Source organism: Kogia breviceps, chromosome 3, assembly GCF_026419965.1.
Source record: "Kogia breviceps isolate mKogBre1 chromosome 3, mKogBre1 haplotype 1, whole genome shotgun sequence".
Classification (NCBI taxonomy): domain Eukaryota; kingdom Metazoa; phylum Chordata; class Mammalia; order Artiodactyla; family Physeteridae; genus Kogia; species Kogia breviceps.
The window spans coordinates 114,056,398-114,077,170 of NC_081312.1; the positions used below are offsets into that span (position 1 = coordinate 114,056,398).

The 20,773-nt window shown below is 42.5% G+C and overlaps 1 long non-coding RNA gene across 2 annotated transcripts; it reads right to left on the bottom strand.

The window, feature by feature from the left end:
- Positions 1-540: 540 nt before the first annotated feature.
- LOC136793934 (uncharacterized) lies at positions 541-3,279 on the bottom strand. 2 transcript variants are annotated; one of them, XR_010840030.1, is made up of 4 exons: positions 3,204-3,279; positions 2,938-2,993; positions 2,204-2,310; positions 541-1,432 (listed from the first exon to the last, which is right to left on the bottom strand). It is a non-coding gene; the product is annotated as an uncharacterized lncRNA (long non-coding RNA). The 2 variants fall into 2 exon arrangements; XR_010840029.1 differs by lacking the exon at positions 3,204-3,279 and having other exon boundaries at positions 2,938-3,180.
- Positions 3,280-20,773: the final 17,494 nt, after the last annotated feature.

Genomic DNA, 20,773 nt, shown 5'->3' on the forward strand with positions numbered 1-20,773 from the left:
CCTCCTGAGGGGTCTGCCAGATATAGATGGCTAATCACCTGCTACACAGAGGTCCCCGTAGGAGGAAGCAGCTCTCATTTTGACTTCTCAAGGGGAAACGCTGCTTGGGGCAGAGCAGCCTTGGGCCCATTCACCTAGCAAACATTTATGAAGTACCTTCTCTGTGCCAAGCAGCAGATATCTAACAACTAATTATGCCATTAATTCTTCTGTGGATTGTTCCATCATCATGAGTTCATACCAATCTATTGATAACTATTCAAACTCCACGATGGGTAAACTGCTGTGCAAGATACTAAGAGACATACTGACAAAGTTGAACAATGTGCACCACCCTTCCTGAATTTACAGTTTAGCTGGTGACATAGGTATGTGCTCACGTAGCTGAATATCTGTCTGGACACAAGTTCTCACTTGTAAGGAGTTTGGGGAGTCGTAACTTCCAATTTTAGGGATCAGGAAAGTCTTTCTGGACTTGAGAACAGACTTGACCATGGTCTTGTGTGTGTGTGTATCAAAAAATGTTATTTCCTCTATCCATTTCTTTTTTTCAAAAGTAAAATAGCTTTTTTATTGGAAAATAACATACATTCATTTCCAGAAAGGGTTCAGCAACATACAGAAAACATACCTGTGAAATGAGCTACCTGCAACCCCACCAGCCACAGGTGACCACAGTTAGCACTGCCACGAGCACCCTTCTGCACAGCTGTGTGATCCTGCTATGCTGCTACACTGCGTGCTGTTGTGTAACCAGCTGTTTTCACTCAACAATATGTCATGAACATTTTTCCATGCCAATTATTCCCAATCTACATCACTATTTAAGTTGCTGGAGAGTATTCCATCATATGGCTGTACTCTAAATTAATCAAATCCCCATTGATAAATATTTAGTGTTGCAGACAAGAGCACAGACTCAGGAGCCCCACAGTCCAAGCTTAAATCCTGGCTCTTCCACTACCCAGCTGGGTGATCTTGAGTGGGAACCTATCCTCTGACTGCAGGTTCCTCTTCTATAAAATAGGGGTATTAAGAATACCCACTGCAGAGGAATGATGTGAGTAGATATTTGTCAAACATTGATAACAGTTTCCAGCACGTAGTAAATGCTCAATTAAGGCCAATTATTGTTGCCATCATAGCAGGGCTGTGACCATCATCTGAGTACATATTTCCCACTACCTACCTAGGATAGAACTTAGAAATGGATGAAATAGTTAAATGGTAAACAGATTTTAAATCCTGATAAACATCATCCAATTGCCCTCCAGAAATGTCCCCACCATCGCTGGGCAGGAGACCTGGGGTTGGTAGGAGGCAGTGAGAGGGGCAGCCACTGACTCCTGGCCTGGAGCACAGTCACCCTCACGAGTCATCAGCAATCCAGCCAGTGAGGTCTCGCGACTTGCCCAACCTTCTGGGTGGCATTCTGGAATACAGAGCAGGAGGAAAATTAACAGCAAGTCAGGTCAGACTCCCTTTGATTTCTAGAAGGAAAACTAGAGTTGAGGCCATATTCAAAAATATAGGTCAAATCTTGGTTTCTGTGGTTACCAAACACTGTCAGCCACCAGTGAGTCCCTCCCTCGGGGGTGATGCCAGGGTTCCGAGGCCTGGCAGCCGGGTCTGGCTCCCCTCGGTCTGCGCCCCGCGCCCCGCCAGGCCCAGAGACCCGCCCGCTCCGCGGCCGCCCGGGCCGGGAGGGTCTGCAGGGAGTGCGGCAAGGGGGCGGGGCCCGGGGCACCCGGCCCTCCACTTTTTGGGGTGGGGGGAGCGGCTTGGCTGTGCTGCCGATGGGACTGGGTGTCCCTCGGATGGCGGTCCTGCCCACCCGCCCGTGGATGCAGGGAGCGCCCCGCCTGGGCACGGGCCGTGCCCGCCCGGAGGAGGGAGGAGGCCGGCCGCCACGGGAACAATGTGGTCGGTGTTTTGCGGACTGTCAGCCTCGTTCCCGGATCCTCCTTTCCACGCCCCTTGGCCAAACCGCCACAGGCCCGGCACGCAGAGGGAAGCGCCCCCTTATTTGGTCTTGGAAAGAAAGGGGAAAGGTTATCCTCAGATGCCTGCGGCGTTGGGTCATCGGCCGGCAGTTTTTGGCCCGCGCCCGGGAGCAGTGCCGACTCTCGCCGGTAGGTGGCAGCGCCGGGCAGCGCCTCGCGGAGATGCCCGAAGTCGTAAACAAACCCGCAGGTTCCGGTACCTCGGTCTCGGGGTCTTCTTTTGTGTGCGCGCCGGGGGCGACGGTGGGGGGAGGTGGGGGTGACAGGGAGAGGGAGGAGGAGGGGGCGGGCGAGGAAGGAGGAAGAGCTGGAGAAGAAGAAAACAAAGCCTTTTTTTTTAATGCGACAGTCAAGCTTTCAGAATCGGAAAATCGGCTTCAGTTTGAGGGTGTGACTTTGCCGTGTGGATTTCATGTGAACCCTTTGCGAGTGCACGAGGGCATGCGGGCTTCAGGTTTACGATTAGTCGGGCGGTGGGAATGCAAATTCCTTTAGGGACGTTAATAAGGTACTAGGTGAGGATTAGTACGAGCTTGGAGGGTTCCTTTCTTTCCTCCCTCCCCCACCCTCTCCTTCCCTCCCTCCCCCACCCTCTCCTTCCCTCCCTCCCCCACCCTCTCCTTCCCTCCTCCTGCCTCCCTTTGCCAGCCTCTCAGGTGAGCTGGGGAGGTGGAGCGAGCCACCTGCCTTCTTCTCGGCCGGAGCAGGACGGAAGCGGAGGTCCCTAAGTACTAAGCACGCGCAAGCCGGCACTTGCTGACCCCCGTTGCTGACCTTCACACCGTACCCGCAAGCTATAGGACTGACTCTCGCCATTTTACACGGAGTTCTGAGAGGCTAAGGTCACGCGGACAGCAAGTGGCAAAGCTGGGATTTGAACCCCTGTCCTTCACACTTCAAAGCCAAGGCTGTCCCACAATGAAGGGCACCTTACCTCGCCAGTGCGTCCTCCAAATAAAGCTCTTGTAATATGTATCATTCTCCAAAGTTCTGTAAAAAGCAAAACATTAACGTGATTTGAATTTCCTCAGCAGAGCAAAACAAAAGCCACGACCGTGTGGAGGTGACTCTGGATGGAGGGTGAACCTGCTCCCCTGGGTGAAAAGGAAACCCGAGGTTAGGGGAGCCAGGGGGCTGAAGCTTCTGCTTTAACTGCTTCGGGGGCGCTGTACTTCTTCAGAGAGGCATCCCGTGAGGTACCTGCTACTCCACGGAGCACTCCAAAGAGGGGCCTGCCAGCGGGAAGCTGTGCTAGGTTTTACTTTCTATTTTAGGCAAGTTGCAGGCAGCCCTTTTGTTTGGCTGAGCGTCCCACACACTCCCGCGCCCCTGCCCATCGTTCCATCTGCCTCGTGAGGATGGGGGTGGGGGGCTGCCAATAATTTTCACTTAGAAGACCTGTTTCGGGTTTCTTCATCCGGAAAGAAATTAATTTTCCAAGCCACACAATTATAGGCAACTTTTTAAAGAGTTACTGGCGTGCCAGTTTCATGTTTAGATTAACCGGTGCCAGTTTTTCTTTTAAAAAAACAAAGTTTGTGTGAACAAAGTTAAGTCCAAGAAATGTAGTTTTTCTCTCTCTCTCTTTCTCATGAAATAGTAAAAAAAAAAAAAAAAAAAGAAAGAAAGAAAAGAAACAAAAGTTGCTTCTACCAGTTTTGGGGGGTTTCCAGGTTTCCAACAAGTTACTTAGCTTGCTACATAATATATTTCTGTGGAAAAATTACAGCAAGAATATCTTTCAGATCATTGCTTTCCAGTCATTGTTTTATTGGTTCCCATATTCCATGAGAACCGGCACTGTCTGGGTTTGCCCCGACATTCCAGAGCCCAGGTCCCCATCCCAGGAACCAGAGTCCTTCTCTGGATGAGGAATATGGCAGCCATGGCTGTTGCCTTGTCCTTCCCAGATGTGCTGGCAAACCAGAGTGTGGTGTCCTCGGAGCCCTCACTCTGCACCTCACTCCTCTGCACTTCATTCTCCCCAGCATCTTGATTTGGTTCCATCCTGTTGCCTGGGTTCTGCTCCCTGACTATGCCTTGAGGCAGGTACCCACTGTCATCAAAGGGGCTGCCCTGTTTGGAGGGGCAGTAGCACCCAGCCACCTAGAATGGACTTGGGGAACAGAGCTATGCAGCCTTGACCATGCTCTTTTACTCCTGTGCTCCAGCTGTTGTGAGGAGTTAATGATTCTTCATATGCAGGACTTAGGGAGCAGAATAGGGCACACCTCCCAGGGTTGTTGGCAGGATCAAATGAAATGGTGCCTGTAAAATCCTTAGCCAGGGTCTGGCACCCAGAAAGGGCTCAATAGATGTTTGGTGAGTAGTATAATCAGCTACCTCTTTTTGAGGGTCAGCTATCTGCCATTTAAGGCACTCTACATATGCACTTGAATCCCATGGAAAACCTAAGATGTAGATAAAATTATTACATGTACAGGTGGGTTTAGTAAATTATTCAAAGTCACACAGCTAGTATGTGGCAGGGCCAGGATCTGTCTGACTCCAAAGTTTGTGCCCTTTTGATTATGGGCAGCCTAGGGAGAAGGAAGAAATTATAAATGACTCTTTGTGTGGTGAGCTGAAAAATCTTTATGGGAAGGGGAGTTATAACTGAATCAATATGAATAACTTGCGATTATCCTTGTATCTTTGGAGTGACTATGGAAGACAGTGACATAATGCTGATTACATGGATAGATATAAGTACCAGTGGGCAGCAGCCACCTTTGGGTCTCCTGATCGCCCTCTGCCTAAATTCCCAAAGCCTCGTGGGGCCCTTCTAAGTACAGGCTAGAGATGGGTCTGTGTACTGGCTCTATGTACTGATCAGGACTCTCTGTTTCTGCAAAAGACAGAAACCCAACCCAAACTGGTTTAAGCAAAAAAGAGATATAATTGGCTTATGAAACTGATAATGGGAAGGTTCAGCTTCAGTCATGTCTTGGTCCAGGAGTTCAACAATATTATCTGGACTTAGCCTTATCCATATCTCAGCTCTAGGTTGGTTCTCTCAATGACTTTTTTTGGCCCTCATTGGTCAGACCCAAGTAAACTTGGGTCCTTAAAAGAAAAAATCATGGTTCTCTTTATTAAAAGAGGGTAGGGATGCTGACAGGCAAGAACAATAGATGTCCACCCCACCCTGCCTACTATGTAGCACCATCAATCAGAAAGATGATAGACAAAAACATTGATAATGAACATTTCTGACATAAAGGACACTCATAAGTCAAACAGGCAGGGGAGATGTAATTAGAACTGTTTCCAGTTACACAGAGGACCCAAGAGCACACAGGATCCTCCAGTTTCAAGTCAGGCTAGGTAATTCTAAATGATAGAATAAAAACTTGATATCATAGGGATTGTGTTGGAAGGTCCTACTGTAGCAAAATGCTTTAAAAATATATAGTAATATAAATATAATACATAATAAAATGCTATTACAATATAAATATATACAAATATATGTAAAAGTGTATATGTGTACGTATATACTATAATAACATAATGATATATAAATTAATGTAAAAATGCAATAAAGTCCTACTGAACTAACTGCACTAAAGATCCTTGCAGACCCTTAATGAGAGTCACCAGGCACACAACTATAAATAAAACATTACAATCCACAGGGTGGATGCCGGGCTGTTGACTAGGTTGGTCACAAGATGCATGATGATTTGTTCCTTGCACCAATCTGATGTAATTCAAACTGGTGCCTGAGCAAATTGGCAAATTATTAGATGTCACGGACCTTTGGTCACTTCTCGAACAGTCAAGCTTGAGAATGTTCACTGGATAAGTACAATGTGCTGCTCTCCTGCCATTGAATGTGTCCTGAGCCAAGGGTGAGGCCGCTGAGGCCCAGATGTTCCGGGCACCCGGGAACAGGATTGGAAAGTGGGCAGGCTTCCCACCTTCTGCCTGGAGTGGGTCTCCCAGCCCCCACGCTCCCCCTCTGGGCCTTGTCCCCACTCCCCACCCTGTATTGTCCCCATCATTGGAGTGGAGACTCTGGACCCCATTCAGAGGACTGAAATTGCCCTTGATGTCAATCAGGGGTGTCAGTCCAGGACCACTTCAATGTCATGTCCACCACAAGAACAAGGAGCAGGTAAAACCCACCTGAACAGGTGTCTGTATCTCCACAAAGTGTTTACCTTCCTCCCATTGTCTCTCCTGATTCTCTGGCTGCCAACATTATTAGCTTCATTTTTACACAGAGGGAACTGGGGCTTCAAGAGGTTCCACTGTCATTGCTCCAAATCACAGAGAGGAAGAAAACGAGACCAGATTTAGTCCCATCCCAAGTAATCCAGTGGCGCAGTGGTTGAGAGTCCGCCTGCCGATGTAGGGGACGCGGGTTTGTGCCCTGGTCCGGGAAGATCCCACATGCCGCAGAGTGGCTGGGCCCGTGAGCCATGGCCGCTGAACCTGCGTGTCTGGAGCTTGTGCTCCGCAACGGGAGAGGCCACAACAGTGAGAGGCCCGCGTACTGCAAAAACAAAACAAAAAACCAAGTAATCCATATGTTCCCTTATCAAGTAGTTATTGGGCATTAACTAGGTGCCAGGCAGGGTTCTGGGGCCTGGGAATTCCTTGAGGAGCAGAACAGACTGCCTCAGTGAGTTTAGAATCTACCAGGAGACAGTCTTCGTAGAGCCATCATAAAGCGTACTATGTATCAAGCGTGTCGCTGTGAGGTGAGGTGCCCAGAGTGTGATGCCTGGAACGGGGAGATCTGTCTTCACCTGGACTCCCCTACAAGCTGATCCTGAGACAGGGTTTGGGTGCAAGTTGTTCATCTGGGGGGAATGTAGAGAGGGAGTGGGTCAGGGCAGGAAACCAGTAAAGGACACATCAGTGGGATACTGCCAGCTGTGAGTAGCTGAGCTCAGTGTGCCTGGGGATGCTCTGAGAGATGGTGTAGAGCACCAGCGCCCCACGACCGAGTGATGTGGCTGGGGGTTTATCTCCAGCTCCTGTACCTCATTGACTGAATGGTATTCGTAGAGGTGTTGACTCCCCAGCACTTCCAACCTGCATGGGGAGCCGGCTGAATCTTAAAGCAGCTGGAGGGGACCTTCAGGCAGACAGAGGTAGTGCTGGAGGGAGGGAGCTGTCAGCCCATAGGGACCCTTTCTCCAAAGCCCCAGGACTCAACTCAGCGGCACTGACAGTACCTGCTGCACTAATCCCATAACTGGGTTAAGGGCAAAGAGGGTGGGCCAGATGGAACAGAACATGCAAAGGTGCAGAGGCTGGAGGGAGCCCAGGGTCTGAGAACCAGGAGGAGGTCAGAGCGCTGACCTGATGGTACACGGGCTGTGGGAGGAGGCTGGGAGGCTGGGAGCTACCTGAGGCCGGGGAAGGCTTTCAGGAGGTGGGCGGCTCACCTTTCAGGGGCACCTGTCTGGCTGCAGTGTGGAGTATGATTCGGAGAGGGTCACAGATGAAACTGGGTAGGAGGTTCTTGTGTGTATGTTTGGGGGGGTCCGGGTGAGAGACGACGCTAGTGGACCTGGCGAGGTGGTGTTTGAGTTGGAGGAGACATGGTTAAAGTCAGCAGGATTCCTGCTCTCTGCTTCCTCCACCCCTATCCCCCCACACCTCGACCAAGGACAGGGTGTGGTGGACCTTTGCTGGACCTGCTCCTGTTGACCTCCCATCTCAAGAGCAGGATGAGGCCTACGAAGAACACCAGAAAGAAACGAGGGCATTTGCTTTTAAGAGGTGTATGAATTAGGGCTCCTGGGAGTGAATGCCAGACAGGAACTTCAGCCAGAAGGACATTCACTAGAATGCTCTCAGAGCTTCAAAAACTTGTGCAGGTGGAGGGACCAGGCTTGAGAAGTGGATGGGGACCAAATGGGCTCCAGGCAGCAGGAATCCCCCATTCTTTCATTCCTTAAACACTTACTGAGTGCCTACTGCATTCCGAGCATCGGGCAAGCGCTGCGGATAGAGCATTGTGCGAGGCACTGTCCCTCCTCTAGGGCCTACATTCTTATGGGAGAAACGAGCGATAAACGTGACAAGTGAGGAGAGCACATGAAAATGGTAAAGGAGGGGACTTCCCTGGTGGCGCAGTGGTTAAGAATCCAACTGCCAATGCAGGGGACACGGGGCCACAACTACTGAGCCCACGTGCCTAGAGCCCATGCTCCGCACACAAGAGAAGCCACTGCAATGAGAAGCCTGTGCACCGCAGCGAAGAGTAGCCCCCACTTGCTGCAACTAGAGAAAGCCCATGCGCAGCAACAAAGACCCAGGGCAGCCAAAAAAAAAAGGGTAAAGGAGGGTATGGGGATGTGTAGAGCATGGGTTCCACTTTAGGTGGGGGGACAGGGAAGTCCTTTCCAGTGGAGCCCTCAGAGGAACTTCTGAGTGAAGAAAGGGAGGAGGCAGGCAAAGCTGGGGGAAGAGCATCTCAGCAGGAGTGCAGAGCCTGGGGTGGCTATTGCTGGCCTAATGGAGCAGGAGAGGTTAGGATTGTGGATTTGGAGTGAGATGGCAAGCCACTGGCATGGTTTGAACAGGGGGCTGACGCGATCAGGTTTACACGTTGGAAGGATCACCCTGACTTCTGTGTGGAGAATGGATCATAGAGGCCCAAGGAAAAAGCCCAGTTAAGAGGCTACTGTAGGGATCCCAGCAACAGATGATGGGGGTGAGGGAGCTGTTACAGCAGGAAGTAAGAAGTGACCAGACTCAAGACTTTCTTTGGAGGCTGAGCTGACAGTACTGACAGATTCATGTTTGAAGGACAGAGAGAAGTCAAGAATAACACCTAGGTTTCTGGCCAAATGAGATACCATTTACTGAGATGGGGATGGCTTGGGACAGTTGGGGAATCGAGAGCTGTGATTGTATGTGGTGGTGTCATGGTAAGTCACACAAGACCTTTGGAAGGATCCCCGGCGTTAGATATATGCTCCAACTATCCCACATCTTTGTGTCCCTTCCTCAAGATCCAAAGTCATTTGCATGCTCCCTAGCTGATCTCAGGCTGGACAGAGAGGCCCAACCTTTGGGTGCTGGCCATTCCCTCCCAGAGAAAGCCCACCCAGGGAATACCCTAGAAGAGAGTCGGTGCTGTTAGGAATGGGGTGGGATGTTGGACGATCCAAAATGAGCAAGAATCCACTCTAAGAAGACAAGCCTGAGGGTAAAGACTGCCCGTGGCAGGGCAGTCTGGCCAAGCAAGAGCCAGCATGTGCTGTGTGCTCTAAGGTCAGGGACTAGGACAAATGAGCAGAAGCTCCAGGGAGGCAGATTTTGATTTGGTGTAAGACAGAAATTTCCAACACTTTCCAAGGTCACCTGGGCCACTGGGATGCAGCCATTCCCTTGGCACTTGACTCATTTAAGAGTCAGCTGGCCATGCTCTTGGATGGATGCGGAGGAGAAAGCTAAGCATAGTAGGTGATTGAACCAGGTGAGGGGCTTGAAGTGTTTTGACTGAGCACTCCCATCAAGAAAATATTTTGAGGCTGCATCTCCAATATCTACATGTCTGTGCTTGTTCATTCCAACGTACATTGTTCTACCAATATAATTATAACTATGCCTACAATAAACCATCACAAGATAGACTTTTAAAAGGATGAGCAACAGATGAAATAAACTTGTTTTAAGTTAATTTTCATTTTATTAACAAAACTAAAAATCTTTTATCAACAAAATATTAGATTAATTATTAATATTTCAGAGCAATGTGATTGAAAATATTTCATTATTTGTTTTATTGGTTTCCCACTCTGTAATGTGAAAACCTGGTTCTAAATTTACTTGAACACTTGGTTTTAATAATGGTTCAGTTGTACAGGATAATTTTTAAAGATGCCTGGTTCCAAGCATCAGACAGACAGCATTGGCCATAGCTAACAGTTAGTGAATCATTATTTCCGTTTTTCGGCCCCACCCATCAACTGGTTTAAACATTTTAAATGAAATGTGGTTAGTAATTCTATATCTCCTTTGATGTTAATCAGTTATTCTTGAAGTGGAATTGGAAGATATTGCAGTTATATATATATATATATATATATATATATAATTTGGATGCTGAATGTTGTGTATTTTACATTGTCATGGGTTTGATTATATTCTTATTTATTTGTTTAGGCTGCATCAGGTCTCAGTTGCAGCATGCGGGCTCTTTGTTGCGGCATGCAGGCTTCTCTCTAGTTGTGGCACACGGACTCCAGAGTGCGTGGGCTCAGTAGCTGTGGTGTGCGGGCTTAGTTGCCCCGTGGCATGTGGGATCTTAGTTCCCTGACCAGGTATCGAACCCTCATCCCCTGCATTGGAAGGTAGATCCCTAACCACTGGACCACCAGGGAAGTCCCCTTATATTGTTTTAACTGTGATGAAATACACAAAATCTAAAATTCACCACTTTAACCACTGTTCAATGTACAGTACAGTAGCGTTAAGTACATTTACATGTTTTGCAACCAATCCCCTGAATTTTTCATTTTGCAAAACTGAAATTCTATACCCATTAACCTATAATGCAGTTTTATATTTTAATAATTGGGCACAAAATCCAATTAAATATTTCATTTTGTTTCTAGATTTTAAAGTACATACCTACAGGAATTTATTGTGACCACACGTATAATTTTTTTTGAAACAAAATCGAAATCACAGCATGTTGGAAACATTTTAAAACACCTGTTTCAAAATGATCTCTTTGCAGAATGTTTCTTTCAACAAGCAGTTAATTTCTAATTCATTGTTCCAAGTGGCACTTTTCCTTGAAGGTACAGATGAAATCCATTTCTTTCTTCAATTATGCCTTCTATGTACCTATATTATTGAAAGCCGCTTGTCATCCCAGAAAAGGTCAGAAAAGCTGGAGTATTTTTCTTTTTGTTAAAAAAAGACAACACCTGTTTCTTAAGGTCACCACCTGGCATTATACCTTTGTATAAAAATTTGACTACATTTAAATTCCTTTTCATAAAATTAACCACATTGATGGCACCTTGAATCACTTTGTGTATCTTTGCCTTTCACTTCTCTCATGCAATGCTTTGCCTGTGGGTGATGCAATGAATGGTCTTCATTTGCAAAGCTAGCTCTGAAACCTGACCCTGGAACTTTTTTTTTTTTTTTTTTTTTTTTTTTTTTTGTGGTACGTGGGCCTCTCCCGCTGCGGAGCACAGGCTCCGGACGCGCAGGCTCAGCGGCCATGGCTCACGGGCCCAGCCGCTCCGCGGCATGTGGGATCTTCCCAGACCAGGGCACGAACCCGTGTCCCCTGCATCGGCAAGCAGACTCTCAACCACTGCACCACCAGGGAAGCCCGACCCTGGAACTTTTATTTAAAAATTGCAATCAGTGCAACCATCCCTCCTGCAGTTACATCTGTACCATTTTCCCACAAAACATCATCTTTAATAAAGTCATAATACTATGACTTCTAATATGTCTAATATGTCTTCTCTGCTACACCTTTCCTTTAATAGTTTCCAAATAACTCAATTCCTTATCTTTTCAATGTTAAAACAAAATTTAGCAAACACCATGAACTGATACATGTATAAAACCACAGTACTTTCATCCAACTGTACAACAAATATCCCATATTGTGTATTTTTAAATACTTGAACTTTAAAATCTCCAGCAATATGCTCTATGACTTCCAGCAGTGTTTGCCGACAAATGAATGTATTTTAGTTTGTCTTTATTTTTCTTTGTATTCTTTCTGCTATTTTTATGTGAGAAGAAGAAAAAATATTCATAAATGTCATGTGAGTTTTGGACTTCTGCACCAAAAAACCTTAAAAGAGGCTTCTAAACATTTATTATTACACGTAAAGAAATATTTTAAAGTTTGGATAGATAATTTTATTAAAGATTGCTGGGAAAGTTGTAGAGTGTATCTTTCTGTTCTAGATTTTGTTTGTTGTGTTTACATCCACTAAAGCACACAAGTCTTACATATACAGCACAATGAATTTTTACCTATGTATCTACCAGTGTAACTGTGACCCAGATCAAGATGCAAAACATCTCCTGAGCCTCAGAAAGCTCCATTGTTCCCCTTTCCTGTCAAAAAACCTGCAGCAGTCATTGCTGTTCTGATGTTTACTATCATGGATTAGTTTTGCCTGTTCTTGAACCCTATATAAAAGGAATCATACATCTTCTGTGTCTACCTTCTTTTTTGCTCAGTGTTTTTGAGATAAATCCAGGTTGTTGCATGTATCAATATTTCATCATTTGTCATTGCTGTGTAGTATTATTCCAATGTACAAATATATTAATAAATCAATATTTGTTTATCTGTTCTTCTACTGGTGGACATTTGGTTTCCAGTTCAGGGAAATTATAAATAATGTTGCTATAAAAGTTCTTTAATAAGTTTCATAGAGTAAGTGTATGTTTAATTTTATTAGAAACTGCCAAACAACTTTCCTGTTTATACTCCCACCAGAAATGGATGAGTTCAGTTGTCCTAATCCCTGCTAACACTTGACGTTGGTCTTTTAAATTTTAATCACTCTGGTTGGTGTCTATTGATATCACATTGTATTTTAACTTGCATTTCTCTGATGAGTAATATGGCACATATATTTATTGATCATTTGCGTATCTTCTTTTGTGAAGTACTTGTTCACATATTTTGCCCATTTTAAAAATTTCATTGTCTTTTTCTTAGAGATGGCCAAGAGGCACATGAAAAGATGCTCAACATCACTAGTTATGAGAGAAATGCAAAATAAAACTACAATGAGGTATCACCTCACACTGGTCAGAATGGCCATCATAAAAAAATTTACAAACAATATATGCTAGAGAGGATGTGCAGAAAAGGGAGCCTTCCTACACTGTTGGTGGGAATGTAAATTGGTATACCCACTATGGAGAACAGTACGGAGGTTCCTTAAAAAACTAAAAATAGAGCTACTGTATGATCCAGCAATCCCACTCCTGGGCATAAATCCAGAGAAAACCATAATTTGAAAAGATACATGTACCCCAATGTTCATTGCAACACTATTTACAATAGCCAGGACATGGAAGCAACCTAAAAGTCCATAGATGGAGGAATAGATAAAGAAGATGTGGTATATGTGTGTGTGTGTGTATGTGTATAAACAAAACAATGGAATATTACTCAGCCATAAAAAAGAATGAAATAATGTCATTTGCAGCAACATGGCTGCACCTAGAGATTGTCATACTGAGTGAAGTCAGAGAAAGACAAATATCATATAATATTGCTTATATATGGAACCTAAAAAAAATGGTACGAATGAACCTATTTACAAAACAGAAATAGAGTCACAGATGTAGAAAACAAACTTACTGTTACCAAGGGGGAAAGAAGGGGTGGGATAAATTGGGAGACTGGGATTGACATAAACTCTACTCGATACTCTGAATAACCTATATGGGAATAGAATCTAAAAAAGAGTGGATATATGTATTTGTATAACTGATTCACTTTGCTGTACAGCAGAAACTAACACAACATTGAAAATCAACTATACTCCAATAAAAAAATTTTTTTAAACGGAAAAGAAAGAAAAATTGGTTGTTTTTGTTCTTATTGACTTACAGGTGTTCTTTATATATTTTGGATCTGTTCTTCGTTAGAATGTACTGCAAATATTTTATCTCACTCTACAGTTTGCCTCTTCATTTCCTTAAAGGTGCCTTTTGATGGGCAGTTTTAAATTTTGATTAAATTCAATTTATTAATGATTTTATTTCATGGATTGTCTTCTGTGTCCTATTTAGGAAATCTATCCTACTTCTAAGTCACAAGGATAGTCTCCTATGTTTTATAGTTTCACACTTTCCAGGTCTAGCTTATACGTTTAGGTCTAAGATCCGTCTGACATTCATTTTTTGAGGCAGGGCTCAGGGTTCTTTCCCCTCCCCATAATGTAGATATTCAGTTGTTCCAGCACCATTTTCTGAAAAGTGGATGTAAGTTTTCAAGTGTCAAAAAAATCACAGTGACTTTATTTTACCATTAGCAAGTGTCTCCAGGAGCAATGCACACTTAGGGTGATGTACATCTTGAAGGACAGTGGATATAAACCCCTGTTTAAAAGACTATTCTTGGAAATTCTAACATTGTTTGAACATCTTTTCTGATCTCATTATCTCATCGTTATTTTTAACTTGTATTATGACTAAGAGATCATACTAAGGGTAGGAGAGAGATCAGTTCTGCAAATTTGTTTAATTTGCTCATACTTGCATTATTATAGTATATGCTAAATACGGTGTATAGTATAACCTTTTAATATATTCCAGGAATCTTTTTAACCTGCTTATTCATTTTGCTAAAAATTCCCCACATTGATTTGAGGGTTTGTCTCTTTCTCTATAAAATGTGTCAATTTTTACTGTTTATATTTTGAGGATGTAATACTAGGTTCATATGCATTTTAAATTATTGTATCTTTCTGATGAATTTTGTCTTTTATCAGTGTGAAGTGATCATCTTATCTCTGCTAAACTAAGACTTGTGGCCTTAAAGCATATATTATCACTATTAATATGGCCACATCAGCTTTTTTTGGTCATTGCTCTAACCTTTCAATTTCAATTTTTGTGAACTTTTGTTTTCAATGTTTTTCTTAAAAAAAGCATAAGCTGAAATATGGGAAAAAATCAGTCTTGTTCAGTTAACTGAACCATTTATATTTTATGATGTATTTGTGTTAAATTTAGCAACTTATTTTGTGATTTCTAATAGTTCTATCTTGTATTAGTTTCCTAGGGCTGTCAGCATTAGTCTGGGTTTTCCACAGAAAAAGAACGAAAAGAATATGTTTGTATTTATGTTTATTATAATGAATTGGCTCGTGCAGTTACGGAGACTGAGAGTCTAAGATCTTCAGTCAGAAGGCTTGGAGACCCAGGAGAGCTGATGGTATAAGTTTCAGTCTAAGTCCACGTCCAAAGGCAGGAGAAGACCAATGTCCCAGTTGAAAGACAGGCAAAGAGAAAGAATTTTCTTACCCAGCTTTTTATTCTATTCAGACCTTCAGTGGATTGGACGAGTCCCACCCACATTGGAGAGGGCAATCTGCTCTACTTAGTCTACTTATTCAAATGTAAATCTCACCCAGAAACATCCTCACAGAAACACTCAGAATAATGTTTGATCAAATATCTGGTCATCCCATGGCCCAGTCAAGTTGACATATAAAATTAACCATCACACTACATATCAAAGTATCACAAACTGGTTGACTTAAAACAATAGAAATTTATTGTTTCACATTTCTAGAAGCCAGAAGTCCAAGATCAAGGTGTTGGCCAGGACCACACTCTCTCTGAGCTTTCATGTAAAATCCTTCCTTGACTCTTCCTAACTTCTGGTGGCAGCTGTTGATCCTTGGCTTGTGGCTGCATCATTTCAGTCTCTGCCTCTGTTGTCACACAGCCTTGTTATCTCTGTGTCTGGGTCTTTTTTCCTCTTATAAAGACACCAGTCATATTGGATTAGGACTCATGCTACTTCAGCATTACCCCATCTTAATTATATCTGCAAAGACCTTATTTCCAAATAACGTCATATTCACAGGTAGCAGGAGTTAGGACTTCAACATATCTTTTGAGGGGACACAGATAACACATCTATTGCATGCCTCCTTTCCTTTCCTGCCTTCTTTTGGATTTTTTTTTTTTTTTTTTTTGGTGGTACGTGGGCCTCTCACTGTTGTGGCCTCTCCCGTTGCGGAGCGCAGGTTCCGGACGCGCAGGCTCAGTGGCCATGGCTTACGGGCCCAGCCACTCCGCGGCATGTGGGCACTTCCCAGACCGGGGCACGAACCTGTGTCCCCTGCATCAGCAGGCAGATTCTCAACCACTGCGCCACCAGGGAAGCCCCTGGATTAATTTTTTTTTTGAATTTTATTTTATTTTATATTTTATACAGCAGGTTCTTATTAGTTATCTATTTTATACATATTAGTGTATATATGTGCATCCCAATCTCCCAATTCATACCACCACCACCCCAACCTGCTTTCTCCCCTTTGTGTCCATATGTTTGTTTTCTACATCTGTGTCTCTATTTCTACCTTGGAAACCAGTTCATCTGTACCATTTTTCTAGATTCCATATATATGCATTAATATACAATATTTGTTTTCCTCTTTCTGACTTAATTCACTCTGTATGACAGTCTCTAGGTCCATCCACATCTCTACAAATGATCCTATTTCATTCCTTTTTATGGCTGAGTAATATTCCATTGTATATATGTACCACATCTTTATCCATTCATCTGTTGATGGGCATTTAGGTTGCATCCATGCCTGGCTGTTGTAAATAGAGCTGCAATGAACATTGTGGTACATGACTCTTTTTGAATTATGGTTTTCTCAGGGTATATGCCCAGTAGTGGGATTGCTGGGTCATGTGGTAATTCTATTTTCAGTTTTTTAAGGAACCTCCATACTGTTCTCCATAGTGGCTGTATCAATTTACATTCCCACTAACAGTGCAAGAGGGTTCCCTTTTCTCCACACCCTTTCCAGAATTTTTTGTTTGTAGATTTTCTGATGATGTGCATTCTAACTGGTGAGAGGTGATACCTCATTGTAGTTTTGATTTGCATTTCTCTAATAATTAGTGATGTTGAGCAGCTTTTAATGTGCCTCTTGGCCATCTGTATGTCTTCTTTGGAGAAATATCTATTTAGGTCTTCTGCCCAAGACCTAAATAGACATTTGGATTGGGTTGTTTGAGCTGCATGAGGTGTTTATATGTTTTGGAGATTAATCCTTTGCCCGTTGATTCATTTGCAAATAATTTCTCCCATTCTGAGGGTTATCTTTTCATCTTGTCTATAGTTTCCTTTGCTGTGCAAAAGCTTTTGTTTCATTAGGTGCCATTTATTTATTTTTGTTTTTATTTCTATTACTCTAGGAGGTGGGTCGAAAAAGACCTTGCTGTGATTTATGTCAAAGAGTGTTCTTCCTATGTTTTCCTCTAAGAGTTTTATAGTGTCCGGTCTTACATTTAAGTCTTTAATCCATTTTGAGTTTATTTTTGTGGATGGTGTTAGAGAGTGTTCTAATTTCATTCTTTTACATGTAGCTGTCCAGTTTTCCCAGCATCACTTATTGAAGAGACTGCCTTTTCTCCATTGTATATCCTTGCCTCCTTTGTCATAGATTAGTTGACCATAGGGGCATAGGTTTATCTCTGGGCTTTCTATACTGTTCCATTGATCTATATTCTGTTTTTGTGCCGGTATCATATTGTCTTGATTACTCTAAGTTTGTAGTATAGTCTGTAGTCAGGGAGTCTGATTCCTCCAGCTCCGTTTTTTTCCCTCAAGATTGCTTTGGCTATTTGGGGTCTTTTGTGTCTCCATACACATTTTAAGATTTTTTTGTTCTAGTTCTGTAAAAAAATGCCATTGGAGGGACTCCCCTGGTGGTGCAGTGGTTAAGCATCTGCCTGCCAATGCAGGGGACACCGGTTCAAGCCCTGGCCTGGGAAGATCCCACATGCTGTGGAGCAACTAAGCCTGTGCACCAAAACTACTGAGCCTGCGTGCCACAACTCCTGAAGCCCGCACGCCTAGAGCCCGTGCCCCACAACAAGAGAAGCTGCTGCAATGGGAAGTCTGCACACCGCAACGAAGAGTAGCCCCAACTCACCACAACTAGAGAAAGCCCACGTGCAGCAACAAAAACCCAACACAGCCAAAAATAAATTAAAAATAAATAAACTTTTTAAAAAGTGTTTTTAAAAATGCCATTGGTAATTTGATAGGGATTGCATTGAATCTGTAGATAGCTTTGGGTAGTATAGTCATTTTCACAATCTTGATTCTTCCAGTCTGAGAACATGGTATATCTCTCCATCTGTTTGTGTCATCTTTGATTTCTTTCATCAATGTCTTATAGTTTTCTGAGTACAGGTCTTTTACCTCATAAGGTATGTTTAACCCTAAGTATTTTATTCTTTTTTTTTGCAGTGGTGAATAGGATTGTTTCCATAATTTCTTTCTGATCTTTCATTGTTCATGTATAGGAATGCAAGAGATTTCTGTGTATTAATTTTGTATCCTGCAACTTTACCAAATTCATTGATTAGCTCTAGTAGTTTTCTGGTGGCATCTTTATGGTTATCTATGAATAGTATCATGTCATCTGCAAACAGTGACAGTTTTACTTCTTTTCCAATTTGTATTCCTTTTATTTCTTTTTCTTCTCTGATTGCTGTGGCTAGGACTTCTAAAACTATGTTGAATAATAGTGGCGACAGTGGATATCCTTGTCTTGTTTCTGATCTTAGAGGAAATGCTTTCAGTTTTTCACCATTGAGAAAGATGTTTGCTGTGGGTTTGTCATATATGGCCTTTATTATGTTGAGGTATTCTCCCTCTATGCCCACTTTCTGAAGGGTTTTTATCATAAATGGATGTTGAATTTTGTCAGAAGCTTTTCTGCATGTATTGAGATGGTCATATGGTTTTTATTCTACAGTTTGTTAATATGGTGTATCACATTGATTGATTTGCACATATTGAAGAATCCTTGCATCCCTGGGATAAATCCCACTTGATCACGGTGTATAATCCTTTTAATGTGTTGTTGGATTCTGTTTGCTACTATCTTGTTGAGGACTTTTGCATCTATATTCATCAGTGATATTTGTCTGTAATTTTCTTTTTTTGTAGTATCTTTGTCTGGTTTTGGTATCAGGGTGATGGTGGCCTCATAGAATGAGTTTGCGAGTGTTCCTTCCTCTGCAATTTTTTGGAAGAGTTTGAGAAGGATGGGTGTTAGCTCTTCCCTAAATGCTTGACAGAATTCACCTGTAAAGCCAACTGGTCCTGGACTTTTGTTTACTGGAAGATTTTTAATCAGTTTCAATTTCATTACTTGTGATAGGTCTGTTCATATTTTCTATTTCTTCCTGGTTCAGTCTTGGAAAGTTATCCCTTTCTAAAAATTTGTCCATTTTTTCCAGGTTGTCCATTTTATTGGCATAGAGTTGCTTGTAGTAGCCTCTTAGGATGCTTTGTATTTCTGCAGTGTCTGTTGTAACTTCTCCTTTTTCATTTCCAATTTTATTGATTTGAGTCCTCTCCCTCTTTTTCATGATGAGTCTGGCTAAAGGTTTATCAATTTTGTTTATCTTCTCAAGGAAGCAGCTTTTAGTTTTATTGATCTTTGCTATTGTTTTCTTTGTTTCTATTTCATTTATTTCTGATCTGATCTTTATGATTTCTTTCCTTCTACTAACTTTTTGTTTGTTCTTCTTTCTCTAGTTCCTTTAGATGTAAGATTAGGTAGTTTAAGATTTTTCTTGTTTCTTGACATAGGATTGTATTGTTATAAACTTCCCTCTTAGAACTGCTTTTGCTGCATCCATAGGTTTTGGATTGTCATGTTTTCATTGTCATTTGTCTCTAGGTATTTTTTGATTTCCTCTTTGATTTCTTCAGTGATCTCTTGGTTATTTAGTAACATATTGTTTAACCTCCATGTGTTTGTCTTTTTAACGTTTTTTTCCCCCTGTGATTTATTTCTAATCTCATAGCATTGTGGTCAGAAAAGATGCTTGATATGATTTCAGTTTTATTAAATTTACTGAGGCTTGAGTTGTGTGTGACCCAAGATGTGATCTATTCTGGAGAATGTTCTGTGTGCACTTGAGAAGTAAGTGTAATCTGCTGTTTTTGGAGGGAATGTCCTATAAATATCAATTAAATCTATCTGATCTACTGTGTCATTTAAAGCTTATGTTTCCTTATTAATTTTCTGTCTGAATGATTTGTCCACTGGTATAAGTGAGGTGTTAAAGTCCCCCAGTATTATTGTCTTACTGTCAGTTTCCTCTTTTATAGCTGTTAGTATATGCCTTATATATTGAGGTGCTCCTATGTTGGGTGCATATATATTTATAATTGTTATATCTTCTTGGATTGATCCCTTGATCATTATGTAGTGTCCTTCCTTGTCTTGTAACATTCTTTATTTTAAAGTCTATTTTATCTATATGAGAATTGTTACTCCAGCTTTCTTTTGATTTCCATTTGCATGGAATATCTTTTTCCATCCCCTCACTTTCAGTCTGTATGTGTCCCTAGGTCTGAAGTGGGTCTCTTGTAGACAGCATATATATGGGTCTTGTTTTTGTATCCATTCAGCAAGCCTGTTTCTTTTGGTTGGAACATTTAATGCATTCACATTTAAGGTTATTATTGATATGTGTGTTCCTATTACCATTTTCTTTATTGTTTTGGGTTTGTTGTTGTAGGTTCTTTTCTTCTCTTGTGTTTCCCACTTAAAGAAGTTCCTTCAGCATTTGTTGGAGAGTGGTTTGGTGATGGTGAATTCTCTTAGCTTTTGCTTGTCTGTAAAGCTTTTGATTTCTCCATTGAATCTGAATGATGTCCTTGCCAGGTAGAGTAATCTTGGTTGTAGGTTCTTCCCTTTCATCACTTTAAGTATATCATGCCACTCCCTTCTGGCTTGTAGAGTTTCTGCTGAGAAATCAGCTGTTAACCTTATGGGAGTTCCCTTGTATGTTATTTGTCATTTTTCCCTTGTTGCTTTTAATAATTTTTCTTTGTCTTTAATTTTTGTCAGTTTGATTACTATGTGTCTTGGCATGTGTCTCCTTGATCCTGCCTGAGACTCTCTGAGCTTCCTGTATTTGGGTGGCTATTTCCTTTCCCATGTTAGGGAAGTTTTCAACTATAATCTCCTCAAATATTTTCTTGGGTCCTTTCTGTCTCTCTTCTCCTTCTGGGACCCCTA